This window comes from Micromys minutus, assembly GCF_963924665.1.
Source record: "Micromys minutus genome assembly, chromosome: 32".
NCBI lineage: Eukaryota > Metazoa > Chordata > Mammalia > Rodentia > Muridae > Micromys > Micromys minutus.
This window is the reverse complement of record NC_137967.1, coordinates 15,164,121-15,179,885: the sequence shown is the minus strand read 5'-3', so window position 1 is coordinate 15,179,885 and position 15,765 is coordinate 15,164,121.

Below are 15,765 nucleotides of genomic sequence, written 5' to 3'. Positions count from 1 at the left end.
GCCTAGTGACCTGAGTTTGATCTCCAGAACCCATGTAAAAGAGAAGGACAGAACTGACTCCACAAAGCTGTCCTCTGGTCGCCATGTGTACCCATTCACATGACATACATGGGGGCAGGGAAGAAATAATGAAGTAAACCCAAAAGGCAGCTGTGTGTCTGGAATCCCAGCTCTTAGGAGGGGTCAGTGCAGATCTGAGGCCAGCCTGTATATGAGTCAGAGCGAGGCACTGACCCAGAACGGGCACGGGAGCGGGAGAGACGACATGGAGGTTAAGAGCACTTGCTTTCTTCGGAGCACTGAGTTCCCAGCACTACATCAGGCCACTCCCAGATACCTGGAACCCAGCTTCAAGGAACCTGAGGCCCTCTTGTGGCTTCTTTGGATAACACACACACACACACACACACACACACACACACACACACACATTTTAAAGCAGTTGTTCTCAACTCTTCTAACTCTGCGACCCTTTAATACAGTTCCTCATACTGTTGAGATCCCCAACCACAGAATGTTTTCCCATGGTATGTCTTCCCATGGACCCCCGTGAAAGCATCATTCGCCCCTCGAAGGGTTGCAACTCGAAGGCTGAGAAATATAAAAAGCAAGCAAAGGAAAAGGAAACTCATAAAGGTAAATGCTGTTTTTATTATGTGACTGTAAGCGACAAGATCACCCCTAATCCAAAAATTCTCCAACCTCGAGAAAGTGCCGAGAGGAGCCATGCAGACAATCCAGTGCCTGACTTGAAGCCGCAGCCAAAGGTGCCCTGCTTATAATGTTATATAAGACGACTCCCGGGTCTTATTTGGATAATGGGATATTTTAAACAGAAGTAAGTTTGGTGTCTACACTTGGTCTCCACTCAGCAGATAGCTCACATATATGCTGATATTCCAAAATCTGCAACACTTCGGGTCTCAAGCGCTCTGGATAAAAGATCCTTGACCTTGGGGACTCAGATATACCTCAGCGGTCAGCTTTACCTCGCACACTCAAGGCTCTGTGTTCAACCCAGGTACCACAATGAACAGACAGAGAAGCCATTTTTAAAGGGATCTCTAACCTTTGTGATCACGTTAGTTCTTCCTATGTCCAAGTTAAAGTAGGGCACGTTTGGGATAATAGTTATGTCATTCGTCAAAAGGCTTGGTCCCTGTCTTTATGGAGCTGACATTACAGGGGTGGGGTCCTGACTATGCAAGCTTCATAGCTCAGAGAAGAGGCTGGGCTATGGGGGTGGGGCAGGCCCTTTGGAGTGATGTGTGAAGGGGGTCTGCAGAAGGAGTTGGCATTAGCCTGGTCAGAGGACTAAGGGAAGGAGAACATGGGCAGAAAATAGTGGCCCAGGACAGGAAAGTGGAAGTCCCGCATAGGACAGCAGAGGGTCAGGAAGCCAGAGGGCGGGGTGCAGAGAGACCTAGGCTAGGATGGGCGGCAGGCAGAGGTCCTAGCAAACTAGGCTTGGTGGGCCACACTGCAGCGATGATCTGCCAGCAAGAGGCTGCTTCTGGCATCTGGGAAATGAATGGGTCACTGTCAGCCCGGAGGAGAGAAGCTGTAAAACAAAGCTGTAGGGTGACTGCAGTCAAGAAGTGTGACCCAGCGTCTGTCCTTCAGAGCACTGCTTGCATGATCCCAGTTCGCTGGGCCTATGACGAGGACAGAGAAGGCAAGCCTACAGGAGACGTCAGGACTATGCCCTGGATGGGAAGCATTCATTTCAGCCAGACATATCACTAGAGCTCGCTCCTTGGCCCTCGACAGTACACAGAGAGACACCTTCTGTTCCCTGGGTTGTTCTGGTACCGTCTGAGAATGACTGTCCAGAAGGCTGGTGTAAGGTGTGCAGCTGGGCAGCCTGTGCCAGGAAAGGCAGGAAAAATCCCTTCCAGGGTGACAGCGTGAGTGACAGACATAGAGGAGGGGAGGGATCCATGGAGGAAGAACCCTCCATGATCTGGGGGGTGCCCCCAGCATCTGGGTTTGGGGCTCGAGTGACTGCTCTATTATCATAGTCCTACTCCTCTGGTTACCGTGAATGTTTCTAGGAAAGCCATATCACCAACCCATCCAACCAGAGAGGAGCTCTGACGCTTTCCATCATGGCTGAGAGATAACTAACCTCCTCTCTCTTAGGACAGGAACAGGGTCATACCTCTTCAATTACTGCTGGCAGCTTGACCTCCAGCCTCTGGGGAGGCCAAGACGGAAGGTGATGCTGAAATCAATTGGTTCCTCTGAACCAATGAAGGCACAGAAATGAAGTAGGTCACTGGCAAAAGTCCCTCCCTCCTGACTAACCGTCACAGACACTGACTCCGCCTCTGGGATTCCCGGGAGGGTAAAGCCATCCCCACCCCCATTTGTGCCAGGTCCGGTTGCTACTTGTTATTTGCAACAAAGAAATGGCTTGGTCCATAGACCTTTCTGAGGCCCAGCTTTGGTTCCCTGAGCCACATCAGCATCCTCTGGTTAACCCCCTACCCCTTTGCGTAAATGGCTGCTGTGGAGAAATCTGGCCAACAACTTAGCCTGTCCCCTGCTGCAGCTTCCCCAGCTGTAAAATGGGGAAATTATAAACACTTGCTCAAACTGTTGAAAGAATTAAAAATTATTTAAAGATGCCTGAGCACACTTGAGCTCAGTCATGTGCATGCCACACAGCGTTTTAGCACAGATCATGGTGGGCCTGTGAGATTACGCTGCCCGAAGCCTCCACAGCCATCTCGCGTGAAGACACTGAATGATGTTAGCGGAATGGATCATTCTACAACACGGAGAGGGAGCCGGACCGTTTCAGTCCCGGGCGGCAGGGAACCACGGACCTCCCTCATTTTGGTGGCAGTTCCTTTGTTTAGGTCAGAGAGCCCTTTATTCTCCTCCATGGCCAAGAACAGTGAGCCCAGTTTCCGCCAGAAGGGTGACAAATCAGCCTTGGTGGGGGGTCTGAATAAAAAGCCGGCCATTGGCTTCCCTAGGAGCCGGGTGGTAGAGAGGAAGCTCTCATGAGCTCATGTCTCCATCAGACACAAGCTGGACTCCAGTGTTCCCAAGCACAGGCTGAGGCTTGCTGGCACCATCCAGAGAGGAGACAAGAGAGAGCACGCTGGGACCGGAGAGGAACGGTGACACACGGCAGGTTCTACAACTGCCTTGGGCTGGAGGAGGCTCCCGGGCTGGATTCTAGCCATATCCGCCCTTCCAGCAGCTACAAGGCTTCAGGAAAAAGGGAACCCACCACGCCACGTCTGTATTTACAGCTGGGAACTGGCACCGGCATGGGAAACTCGCAAATAAACTCGGTCAGGAAGTGAGAGGTGGAGGATGCTTCCATGGCAACGCCCATCTGGAGATCCCTGACCACAGCTGGAAGCGTTCAGGGGAGAGGCTTATAGAGAGATGGACTGAGCACTCCTTCTTCCTGTTTGTACCCGGACTTTGATACTTACGCTACACTTCCTTGGGCAGCCTCTGTGAGCCTCTTGTTCTGCAGCTCAAAAAAACCACTTACTGTCTGAACGCTTATGCGGATGGCTGTTATGAGAATCACTGTTTCTGGTGATTCTCCTTCAGACTGTCTGCCTTGCTCATCAGTCCTGGCCTGGAAGAAGTGTCCAGCTGAAAAGGAACTGTCTTGTTCTTGTTTACTGTAATTCACCGTGTCGACTTATTCTAAACGGAGAAGGAGCATGGCAGGGAACAGACTGTTTGCTATTGGTGGTGAGGGCCACCATGTCACTTTCAGAATGAGATTCTTGTCAACAAGCGCTGTCGGGGAGAAACAGAAACCGGAACCCCCAGAATGAAGCTGAACACTTATCCTACACCAGATGCAAAATATAACTCAGGATGCATTTGAGATCCGGGTGTGAGAGCTGAGCCCACAGAAGCCTTAGAAGACACGGGGAAAGGCTTCACGGCTCTGAACCAGGCAGTGACTTCTCAGCTCAATACCCAAAGCGAGGACAGAAACAATAATAACAACAAAAGACCTAACATATTTGAAAGAAAAACTTTTGTGTATTTAAAGTCAGTATTCAACAGCGTAAAAGAGCTGCCACGGGACAAACTGCCAATCTGCCATGTTAACCTGGCAACCTGGAACTCACAGGAAGGCGGAGAAAAGAACCAACTCTACAAAACTGTTCTCTGACCAATATCGAATTACAGTTTTTAAAAGGAGGTTAATACTCAGAACACATAAAATGCTTATAAAACTCAACAACAAAAATAAACAGCCCAATTAAAATATGCACAAAGGTGTAACACTATCTTTTATTCGACAGATGTAATTGTTGTCTCAGAGGTTTAGCGCCCCCTTTCTAGTTCTTTCTGAGCTTTGGTTCACTGGTTCAACTCAACTGTTCTGGCTCAAACTCCTCTCCAAGCTGACTAACTCAATCTGGCTTCTTTCAGCTTCTCACTGAATTGCTCTGCTTGGAGTCAAACTACCTCTGGCAATGTGTTCTAATCTTCTGGCTCCTTATTCTCTGGCTTCAACTGCCTCTGCTGACCTGCACCGAACTGCATGAGCTCACAAACTCAACTCCAGTGCACTGCACTGCACACACTGCACGGACTCCCAACTGACTCTCTCCTTGCTCTGCCCTTCAGTAGCTTCTCTTTCCCATGCTGTTCTCATGAGAGATGGGCGTGTCCCATCTCGGAATCACTCTGTCGAATCTTCTGATTCGACACTTTGTCTGACCCTCCATTAGACATCACTTTCAAACATGGCTGCTTCCTTCTACAAACTAACCTTACCCAACCTAGGATGTTTGGGATCAAGGGTGTGTACTAAGGCGTGTCTGTATCCCAGCCAGAGGGATTAAAGGTGTGTCTGTATCCCAGCCAGATCTCACAGATCCAGATGGTCTTGGAATGTGATCATTTGTCAGAGCAGCCTTGTTGTGGGATTAAAATTCCTCTCCACAAAGGACTTGAGTCCAAAGAGGAAACACCAAGACCACGGTTCTCAATTTCTCACTTAGAAAATGCAAACCAAACAGTAGGTGCACACCAGGTTTCTAAAATGGTTGCAATTGTAGGACAAAGTGGTGCAGTGCACACTTTAATTGCAGCTCTCAGGAGGGGCAGTCTTGTCTACTTAGCTAGACATCATCTCAACAAAGACCTGGAGAGGCTGACTCCCCATTCCCTGCTGACTCCGTGTCCTGCTGGCACATGTGCCAGCAGGGCAGCCACTGTGAGAATAGGATGGCAGTGCCTCACAAAGTTAACTAGAGAACTAAACTAATTCAACAATCCCTCTGCTGTGCGGATAGCCCCAGAGAGATAAAAATGGGGAACCAGATGTGGTGGTGCAGGCTGGAGCATCAAGGGCATTTTTGCTACTGGAGTCCTCTCAAAAAGTCCAAGTGAAACAGAAAGAACTGAAGTGGAGACTCAGCATCCGGTTACTCACAATCGTCAAGGGGCAAGCTCCATCCACAGACTGAGAAGGAAGGAAACTGACACATGCCATGGCATGGGTAAACCTGATGACATCACTACACGAAGTACGGTAGGCACGGAGGAACAAATACCACACCACTGCACTCTGTGCATGGAGAGTACTAAGTTTCACACTGTCAAGAGGGAAGGGCAGTAGTTGCTGGGACCTGAGGAACTACTGTTTACGGGGTACGGAGTCCAGCTTGGCAAGGTGGAAGTTACTCTTTAGGGGAATGTGACAGCAACTGGGCAGAAATATAAATATACTTACTGCAAGTAAACAGCACTGTTTAAATAGTTAAAATGCTGGTTTAGGGCAATTGCATTTATCAATCAAGTAATGCAAAGGGATATAATATCTGAAAATTACATTCTTGAGTGCTGTTACTACACATTTTGTAAATATTTAAGGGGAACGGTTTTGTATGAATATGTATGCGTACAAACACACATGCATGCTTATACACAAATGTTGCAGAATAATCATAATCAAACTACATCTAAGATGGCAAACTGATGCTATTTTATCACAATATATAATTATTTACTAAAATGTCAAACAGGTCTAACACACACACACACACACACACACACACAGAGAGAGAGAGAGAGAGAGAGAGAGAGAGAGAGAGAGAGAGAGAGAGAGAGTTCTAGAGCTCAGTCATATCAAGAACAAGGATGTATGCCATGCGTGATTTTTATTTAAGGAACTTCTGAGTGACAGTTTTATATGCCTGGTTTTACAGTTTTACAGGCCCTGGAGAAAGAGACACTGGACAGGAAACTGAGTTATACTTGGTGAAACTGTCACTAACCACGTCACAAGCCACAGCGCACCTGCTTTTCAAGCTTTGTGTACTGGTGCACGTGTATGGGTGTGCATGCAAATGTAGACCAGGTGACAACATTGTCATTCTCAATCTCTGACCACCTGACTTGTTCAGACAAGGTCTCTTGCTGAACCTGGAGCTAGCCAGTGAGCCCGGACATGGGGCTCCAGGGGTGTCACTGTGCAATTTCCATAGATGTTGAGAACCTGAGGCTAGATCATCGTGTGTGACAAGGACGTCACCAAACCCAGCCATCTTCCCAATCTTTTTCAAACAGGTTCCCTGCTGGGCACAGGGGCTTCTGCCTCTAAGCCCAGCACTCACTCAGGAGGCTGAGGCATGAGGATCAAGCGGAGTTCAGGGCCAGCCTGGGCAACAGAGTTAGACCTCAAAACAAACAAAGTTCCGGTGAGACACACACCTGCAATCCCAAAACTTAAGAGGCAGAGGAAGGAAGAGCAGAAGTCTGAGGTCACCCTCGGCCACACCAAGTCAGAGGTCAGCTTAGGTAAGCACACCTGCACAGCTGTGTGAATGTACATCTCTACACGTCTGAGAAGAGAAACGCACTCATAGCCTCCCTCGGAGGGCAAGCGCGGTAGAGACGGTAGCTCACTGCCCTCCAGTCCTGCCCCCGAGGAAGCAGCAGGCACGATCTCTTCAGGCTTTCTCAGGAGATTTTAAATGAGTGAAAAATCGAATTTGAATACATGATGAAAACATGTTAGGGGGGAAAAATCAAAATTATGTAGTTATGGGTTTAGGTCTTTAAATGGTGATAAAAATTAAACCTATTTCTCCAAATGGGAGACTGGGGGATGGTGAGGCTTCCTTCCCTAATCTCTGCATCCATCAGTGCCAAATCAGACACAATACTTGTGAAGGGCTACGTTAATTGTGCAACTTTCTTTCTTCTTCTTCTTCTTTTTTTTTTTTTTTTTTTTTTTTTTTTTTTGAGTAGAGGCTGCTGCTTATATTTGGGGGATGGGGTTGAGGTACCTCTTCTGTTTTTGAAATAGAGTTTTAATCTGTAGCCTGGGTTGTCTTAGTAAATAGCTCGGGATGGCCTTGAATTTAAGATAACTCTCCTTCCTATCTCACTATCTCAGCCTCCAGAATACCAGATCTTGTGAGCCACCATGCCTGGCTTAAAAGAGGTGAAGTTTAAAACTTTACAGTGGTTATTTAACTAACCCTTACTCTCCTAGCAGGTGAGCATGACTATCATTTTGCAGACAAAGATTTGAGGCACAAAGAGACCTAGTGACTTTCCTTATGTCACATGACAATTAAGTGGCAATATAGAGACTTGAGCCCTTCTCTCTTTCCCTTGCTCTACATATGACCCTGCAGTTAGGACACCAATGACAAGCTTCAGGACCAGGTTGCCAAGAGTTGCATCATGGCCGTTCATCCTTCTCTGAGACTCATTCTGTTTCCTGAAGGAAATGAGAGGTTGCTGGAATTCAGCAAGAGTGAGACAGCCGGAAGCTGCAGCTGACCACAGGCCCATGTGGGTCTTCTGCAGGGATGCTGGGGAAAAATTCCTAAGCGATGACCTTACTGCACAGACCAAAGGCCAGATCCTGGGTGGGTCACCCTCTGCTGCCTGGGACACACCCTGCACCAGATGGGACTGCACCTCATCCACCTTCCACAGAATGGGGGAGCCGGGCGGCGCACAGCCGCCAACCCTTGCCCAGGAGAGCGCTGACCATGAGCCTACAGACAGAGGACTGCTCGTGTGTGCTCAGAGGATGACGGACGCAGGGGCCTGCTCAAGCTCCCACGGAGCTCAGTCAGCTGTTCTTGCCACGTCACGCAGATCCTTTCGGGAAAGGCTCACAGGGAAATCAGACCTACCAGTGAGAGGAATCCTGGAAATGAACCACTGGGGAGTTTTGTCTCGCCTCCCAGTCAGGAAGAGATGAGAAATCACAACTCTGGAAGGAAAACTGAGATCATACCAAATGCTGAGCCCAAGAGTCCTAACCCAGGGGAACCACTGTGTCACAGACAGGACAGTGCCTGACAATGACAGCCCAAACTACTTCATATAACTTCTCACAACCATGCATTCTCCTTCAGTCTATTTTCGTCTGTCTCTTTCTGCTTCTGTCTATCTGTCTGTCTGTCTCCTATTTTGTTAACATTCCAAAGAGTTAAAAAAAAGGTGTCATAAACAACTATTACTCAAACCCCAACTTAACAGCTGTCAAGACTTTGACAATTGCTTCAGTTTCTCCCATTTCTCCTCATACTGAAATACTGTTTTAGACAAGGTCCTAGAACTCACTATATAGATCAGGCTGGCCTCAAACTCCTAGAGATCCTCCTGCCTCTGCCTTCCAAGTGCCGGGATTAAAGAAGCGCACCACCTTGACTAGCCTGAAATGCTTAGTAAAACAAGTCCTAGACACCATGCTGCTTCAAAATTATACACTCCAGTTTGCAACCCTGAAGAGCATGGGCATTCTGAATTGGGTATGGCGGCATATGCCTGGAATCCCGGCACCGGAATAGTTAGCCAGAGAATGGCTACAGGCCTGAGGCCAGTGTACACTACACAGCAGCTCCTTCAAAAACATAAAACAAAATAAAGGGCCGGCCAGGAAGAGAAAAGAAGGGAAGAGGGTTGGTGGAGGGGGTGGGGCACTGTCCAGTGTGCCTGTGATGTGAAACTGGTTCTGTTCTCGGTCACAGTGAGTATGAACAAGACCCAGGACTGACAGACCCCAGAGCAGGGTAGGGGGGCATCTTGGTTCTTGAGATGGAGCCATCTTTGCCTTTCTGGAAGGCCTCTCTCTTTGCAATGCAAGTTCCAACCCTGTGGCTGTTCAGGGGTTAATTCTAGTGTAGAAAATGATGGCCCCACACCACAATCAGCGTGTATATTAGAGCATACAGAGTGGTCCAGCCTCCTTCCTACCCCACAGCGTCCCCTCTGCAGCTAGGCATGCCTGCTCCTCAGAGCCGGTATAAAATGGGTGGGTGCTGAGCACGGAGATTGTCTTTAGTTTTAGCAGAACCCAAAGTCTTTGAGTTTAGGGCCAGCCTGGTCTACAGAGCCAGTTCCAGGGTGGCTAGGGGATATGTGGTAAGACTGCTTCAGAAAAGGAGCTGGGGACTGGGAGATGCTGGGCAAAGGACACCAAGATTTAGTTACATAGGGGGAACAAGTTCAGAGCTGTATGTGGGAACCACAGCTAAAAATGATGTAGTGTAGGCTTAAAAACTGTTGAAAGTAGATTTTAGGTAATCTTAGAATACAAAAAACAATAACGTGAAGTAATGCACCTGTTAAATCGATTGTGGCACCCCACAGTGTGCACATATTCCAAAGCTCCATGCTGTTCCCCATTAACATAAACAGGGTTGGGGTGAGGCTTAGACATAGAGTCCTGGGGCACATTCCCAACACGCCTCCAATCACCCCAAACTTCAATGCCTACAATTTTCATGTATCAAAAGAAATGAAGATGGAAACTATAAATCCTCTTCCCAATCAAGGGCTTTTGTACCTGGATCCAGCTTGTTGGACAACAAGAGCAACATGGCTGGAGCCGAGCCTGGGAAAAGGGTGGCGGGGGGGACCTGTGACACAGAATGGACACACCCACTCAAGCTGACAGAAGCTCTACTCCTCCAGACATCCTGACTATATAAGAAAAGGCAATTCCCAAAGGCCTTGATTAGCCTCCAGCCTACATGGTCCCAACCCACTTTCCCATCCACATCTTACGAACCTGGCAGAACCCAGGCTTCACTTCAGCTCTCCCAGCTGGGCCCAGGCAGAATCCACCTTTCCCTTACTGCTTGCTCCAGGTAACCCACAGACTCAACAGCTTGTGCTATGGCCATCTGGGTGTCTGGGCCCTGCTGGGGAGGTGGTATCAACAGGAGGTAAGATCACAGGCTCTACAGGCAAAAAACTGATGGGTTTCACCTCCTCTGGACACTCTCAGCTCTTTGGATCCAGGCAAGCCATTTTCTCTTCCTTCCAGAGTTGACTTAAACGAGGATGGCCCCCATGGGCTAATATAATATAGTTGGTTCCCTACTGGTAGAATTGTTTGGGAAGGATTAGGAAGTGTGGCTTTGTTGGAGGAGGTATAGTGACAGAGCTTTGGGGTTTGAAAATCCTGGTCCATTTCCAGTTAGCTCTGTCTCTGTGAAAAAGTGGTTGTCACACTGTGTGAGCTCTCAGCTTCTGCTCCAGTTCTCTGCCTGCCTGCCGCCACCTCCCCACCATGATGATCATGGACTCACCCTCTGAAACTGTAACGTAAATCTGTATTTATATGACACCTTGTATAAGTTGCCCTGATTGAGGTATCTCTTCACAGCAATAGATGAGTAACTAAGACACTTGTAGTCCTTGATTCTTCTTGTCTGCGGAGGAAACAAGAACAGTCCGCAGCCATAGTAGACAGCCGTCTGTGCAGCTGAAGGCCATTCCCAGCCCTTCTCTGCTTGGCTTGCTCTGGACATTTGTGCATTTTCACCATCCCTCCTGTAGCTAGGAGCAGCTATTGACTCCTTTATGGACAAAGAGATATAAGAAGGTCTGCTAGGGTTCACATTTCTTTCTGCTCGGGATGTTGTACGTGTGACAATCGTTTCAAGACCACATGACAGTCAATGGATGAGCCAAGGAGCCTCTGCATTGATGGTTAGGTTTGTCTTCTTCGGGCTGCTTAAAATGACAAGAAGTCATCGCTACCACCTGGCCCAGATTCACCAGATTCTGTGACCTGCAGCCCGAGGTGTCCCGGTAGACGGCCTCACGCAGTGAAGATATAAGACCAGCCAGGAAGCACTCACCACACTGACACTGATTCAACATCAGCTGAAGTTCTTAGCGTTCTTAGCAGCTGCCCGAGGCCTTGTTTCCAGACCACTGCAGGGGCAAAAGGTGCCGGCAGCAAACACCCCGTCCACTTCATCACCCTCCTACCGTCTCCCCTGGAGGAACGGCAGCTGTGGGGATGTGGCTCCACTGAGTGGCTGTCATCAGCTCTTCAGTGGCACTTGAGAACCAAGGAGGTACGAGGAGGGTCAGCAGCTACCAGGGCAAGCTGCAGCTTTTGCAGAGCTGATAAGCGCAAGAGTGCACATAGCCCGTGCTCCCTCTCCCCCATCGCCCAGGCCGGTCCTTCCTGTGGCCAGTGCTCACCCTGCTCGGACCCTGGTGTCCTTACTTACTTTGCCCTTTGTTCTAACTAGCCTCGTTTTATTTTCGGCTTCAAAACCAACATCGGCCCCACCCAGGGCAGAAACGGCATGGAGTACTAGGCTTTGCTGCACTGTCTAAATTCTTTTCCTGTTACGCATGAAAATAAAAGTCTGGCTATTAAAGCATGGAGTGTTTGCTCAAACACCACCTCCAATTCCCCCGCGGAAAGGGTGGACTGGGGAAGCCCGACCTTTTCTGTCCAGCTTCCTCCTTGCAGGTCACATGACATGGTCCTCAAAGGCCAACTTTCTGGAGAGAAGGAAGTTTGTGTGGCAGGCCCGCATCGCCATCTCTCACGGCTACGACAGCTGCCGGTGGCGTTCTCTAAAGCTAACCCGCTCCTAACGCTGTTCTGTGCCCGCTATCTCCTTGCTGGCTGCTGGGCTCTGGGCCCACGTTCTGAAGCAGTGGTTAGATCTGATGGCTCATGCTTTTCTGACTCACGCACAGGGCGCTCACAGCATCTTTGTGGGTAGGGACATTACTTCCCTGGCCTAGGGATGGGGAAATAGAGCCCTAAAGGTAAGAACCACTCGCTCAAGCCAGGCCCCAGGAGAACCCCAGTGGGAGTTCCAGAGGCTCTGAGCTCACCTCTGTGGCACAACCTTTCCAGGCACTGAGCACTCATTGGGCACTAGGCTCTGGGCTGACCTCAGTCATCGCCTGCTCCCGCTCCCACCCAAACAACCCAGTGAAGTCTTTAAAATGAAGAGCCTGAGGCTCAGGGGAGTGAAGTCACCCACACACAATTACAACTCCAGCACACGTGGAGCCAGAATATTGTTTCCTGGCATGTAACTCCAAAGCAACTTGCAGGCTCCAGCACCCCAAACCCAGGTTCATAAAGAGCCCCTCTTCTGCATCTTGTCCCTAGCAAGATTCCGAGAGAGACCAGTCTCCCAAGCTAAGGGGTGGAAGGGGGTCACTGTGCGCTAGAGCTGCGGAAGTCTCTGTGACATCTATAGAGCAAACTACAGGCAGCAGGTGCTGGCCCAGAGACCACCATTCTGCATGGGCCACTGGACACACACCCAGGATCCAGGCCAGGGCTTTGCAGGCAGCTGACCAGCGGGAGCTTCCCCTTGGGGGTGAGTGGAATAGTTTCTCTGGGCTGGGAATGTCTGGAGTGTCCCAGGATCCTGTGACAGTGGGACCTTCCTCTGTCCCAGTACAGACTGACTGACTTGCATGGCTTTGCTCAACTGTCCTGTAGCCACAGAGTGCAGACTTTGAGGGCTGGGGTGGAGCTCAGATGGAGTTCTTGTTTGGGCTTCATGAAGCCGTGACGTGTATTCTCCAGAGGCATGCATCTCAGGCTGTGAGCCTCAGAACTCAGCGAGGGAGGCCTAGTTCATCAAGGGCATCCTTAGATATATAGTCAGTTTCAGATGAGTGTGGGCTACGTGAGACACTCCGACACATACCCTAACATACCCTAACACACACACACACACACACACACACACACACACAGACACACAGACACACAGATACACACACACACACACACTTTTAATTCAGATGGCCCATGTTCATTTAGTAACTAGCTGTGGGTCACTGGACAAGTTCTTTCACCTCGATGTGCCTCAGTTTCCTTATCTAGAAAGGGGGTTAGTCACAGCACAGGGATAAAATCAGAGTCAGTGTTGGTTACTGTGAGTTCTAGCAGCCCAATGAAGCTGTCACTCTGTGATGACAGGGGTCTACAGGGCCTCTGACATGCTCAGATCTTCTGCAAGTCTTCAAGCAGCAGCATGCTGGCATACTGACCCAGGGCGTGTGCACCTGGAGTTAGGACCGGGCCCTTGGTTCCTACTGAGCAGCAATGACAGCGGCATCCACTGGCAATTATCCAGCTGTCTGGAAGTTTATTCGCCTCCATTGTGGCCAGGAAGAGGATCCCACAAAGACAAAGCTGGGATTCCAAAGCCCTCGGTTCCCACAGCAGGCAGACCAGCATAATGAGCAGCCAGTGATGCCAACCATCTCCTCCTAGCTGCTGCTTCCCCTCTGATGCCCAAGTGCTGTCCCTACCCCACACAGACAGACACTTAGCAAAGAGTGAACGGCCGAAGACCCTGGGTGATTAACAGCACTCGCCCACCACAGCTGGGCTTCTGGCATTTCCATCTCCACCCCAGGCGACTGTCCCCTTCACAGTGTAAGACTGACTGAAATGACTTGGAAATCCATGTACGGTGGCTCGGAAACACAAGCTGACATTCCTCGGACTCCTGGCAAGGCATACCTAAGGAGTCCCATCAGGTCTGCCTAGACCAACACGTGGTTCTTCAGACACCAGCAGGCCCCATGAAGGCCAGGGATGGGAGGGGGACAAGGGTGCGCATACTTGCCTTTCCTGGCTGTACCAACTAACTCAGCAGTGAATCCCATCCATTCCCTGTACAGGGGCTGGCTCAGGAAAGCGCCAACAATCCCACTGGATGGGGAGGGCTTCAGGCCCAGTGTGGACATGTCATTCCTGAGCCAGCAGTGCGAGGTGTCAAGTTAACCAACTGTCTAAATTCCACGGGAGACCTCAGGCTGGGACATGTTACGCCAGAAACCCAGCGAGTCTGTAACACTGAGCTTAAGTGGGGTCTGCCTTGAGGGGCCAGGGAGAGAACTCCAGAGGGCAGGCACAGTGAATACTCACCCTCCTTCCTGCCTCTTAACTCTTTCGGCAAACACAAATAGCAACTTCAGGTAAAGATATGGTCCCTGTCTAAAGGGAAAGACCTCCGGGGAAGGAAGATAACACGCAGTGCAGCTTTTATCTGGGATCACGGCTAAGCGAAGAGAGGCCTCACTAGAGGCGACGTCTTTACAGAGTTCCAAGAAAGAGGAAAGAGATGGACAAGAAAGCATCTACGAGCAGGGCTGTGGATGAGAGCAAGCCAGCACATGGCCCCAAAGAGCCAAGCTGTCCCTGCAGGACAGGAAGGAAGACAAGGCCACTGGGGGGGGGGGGCGTGTAGGAGGTAAGGAAAGATGAAGTGGGGGGAGGGTTGCTTATGGGCCACGAAAAGGACAGTAATGACAGTGAACCAACCACAGGTTTCTGACCAGGACAGGGACATGACCCAACTCAGGGGCTCAAAGACACTCCCTGGTTGTGTGGGGTGTAGGCTGTTAAGGTCGGCTTTATGGACACAGTGGGGCCTGTTCCACAGAGCAGGGGGTAGAGGGTTAGAGAGACAGGATTTGCAGAAGAGAAAGATAGGGAGATCAACATTGCAAAGTGGGTGACAGTGGCCAGAAGAGAAGCTATACCACGCCTAGAATGCTATATTTTTTAAGACTTATTTATTTATTACATATAAGTACACCGTCGCTGTCTTCAGACACACCAGAAGAGGGCATCAGATCCCATCACAGATGGTTGTGAGCCACCATGTGGTTGCTGGGATTTGAACTCAGGACCTCTGGAGGAGCAGTCAGTACTCTTAACCGCTGAGCCATCTCTCCCACCCTAGAATGCTATTATTAAAGGGCCATCTCGGGTAACACCGCACTGCTTCTTCCTATCCCAATGTGAACACCCAGCACAATGTCTGACACTTTTGCTCTTGCTTGACTAGGCTATGCCCACCAACACAGGAAACAAAGGACCCACCAGGAGGCCACCAAGAGACTCCCTGAACCGAGTAGCTGAGACTGAGGGTACGGGAACATCACTTTGAGTATCCAGCTGGCCTGGGAGGTCCTGGGTACAGTGAAGTTTGAAGGCACAAGGCTCTGGTTCTCATTAGAGGCCACTTTGCTACCCCTATTCCAGGGCACAGTTGGAGACATGTCTCATGGCCTCTATGGGAGTGGGGGAACTTGGCACCCAGTAAATGGAAACCAGGGTGCTCTGACCATCCCATAACACGTAGGGGTCATTCTCACAACCACAAATCTGACCCCAAAGGCCCATGGTGCTAAAGCTGAAACTGTGGTTCCGACTGTGAAGTTCTAATAAAACGAAAGAGAAATGTAGAGTTTTGCCTAAGAGTCCACATACACATCAGACCTCTAGACTCGAAAGGCCATTTAGGGTACAGTTGTCCCTCCTCAACCCTCACTAATTAAAACCCGTACTGCAGCAAAGTCCTCGAGTAACTCTCAGGCAACTAGAAAGCCTAAGGTTGGAAGAAGCTTTAAAAAAAGTCCTGTCCAGGCCTCAGGTCCCTAACGCAGGCCAGAGGGTCAGAGTGAGGACCAAATGGAAGCAGGCTAGGCCCAGGTTTCAGCTGT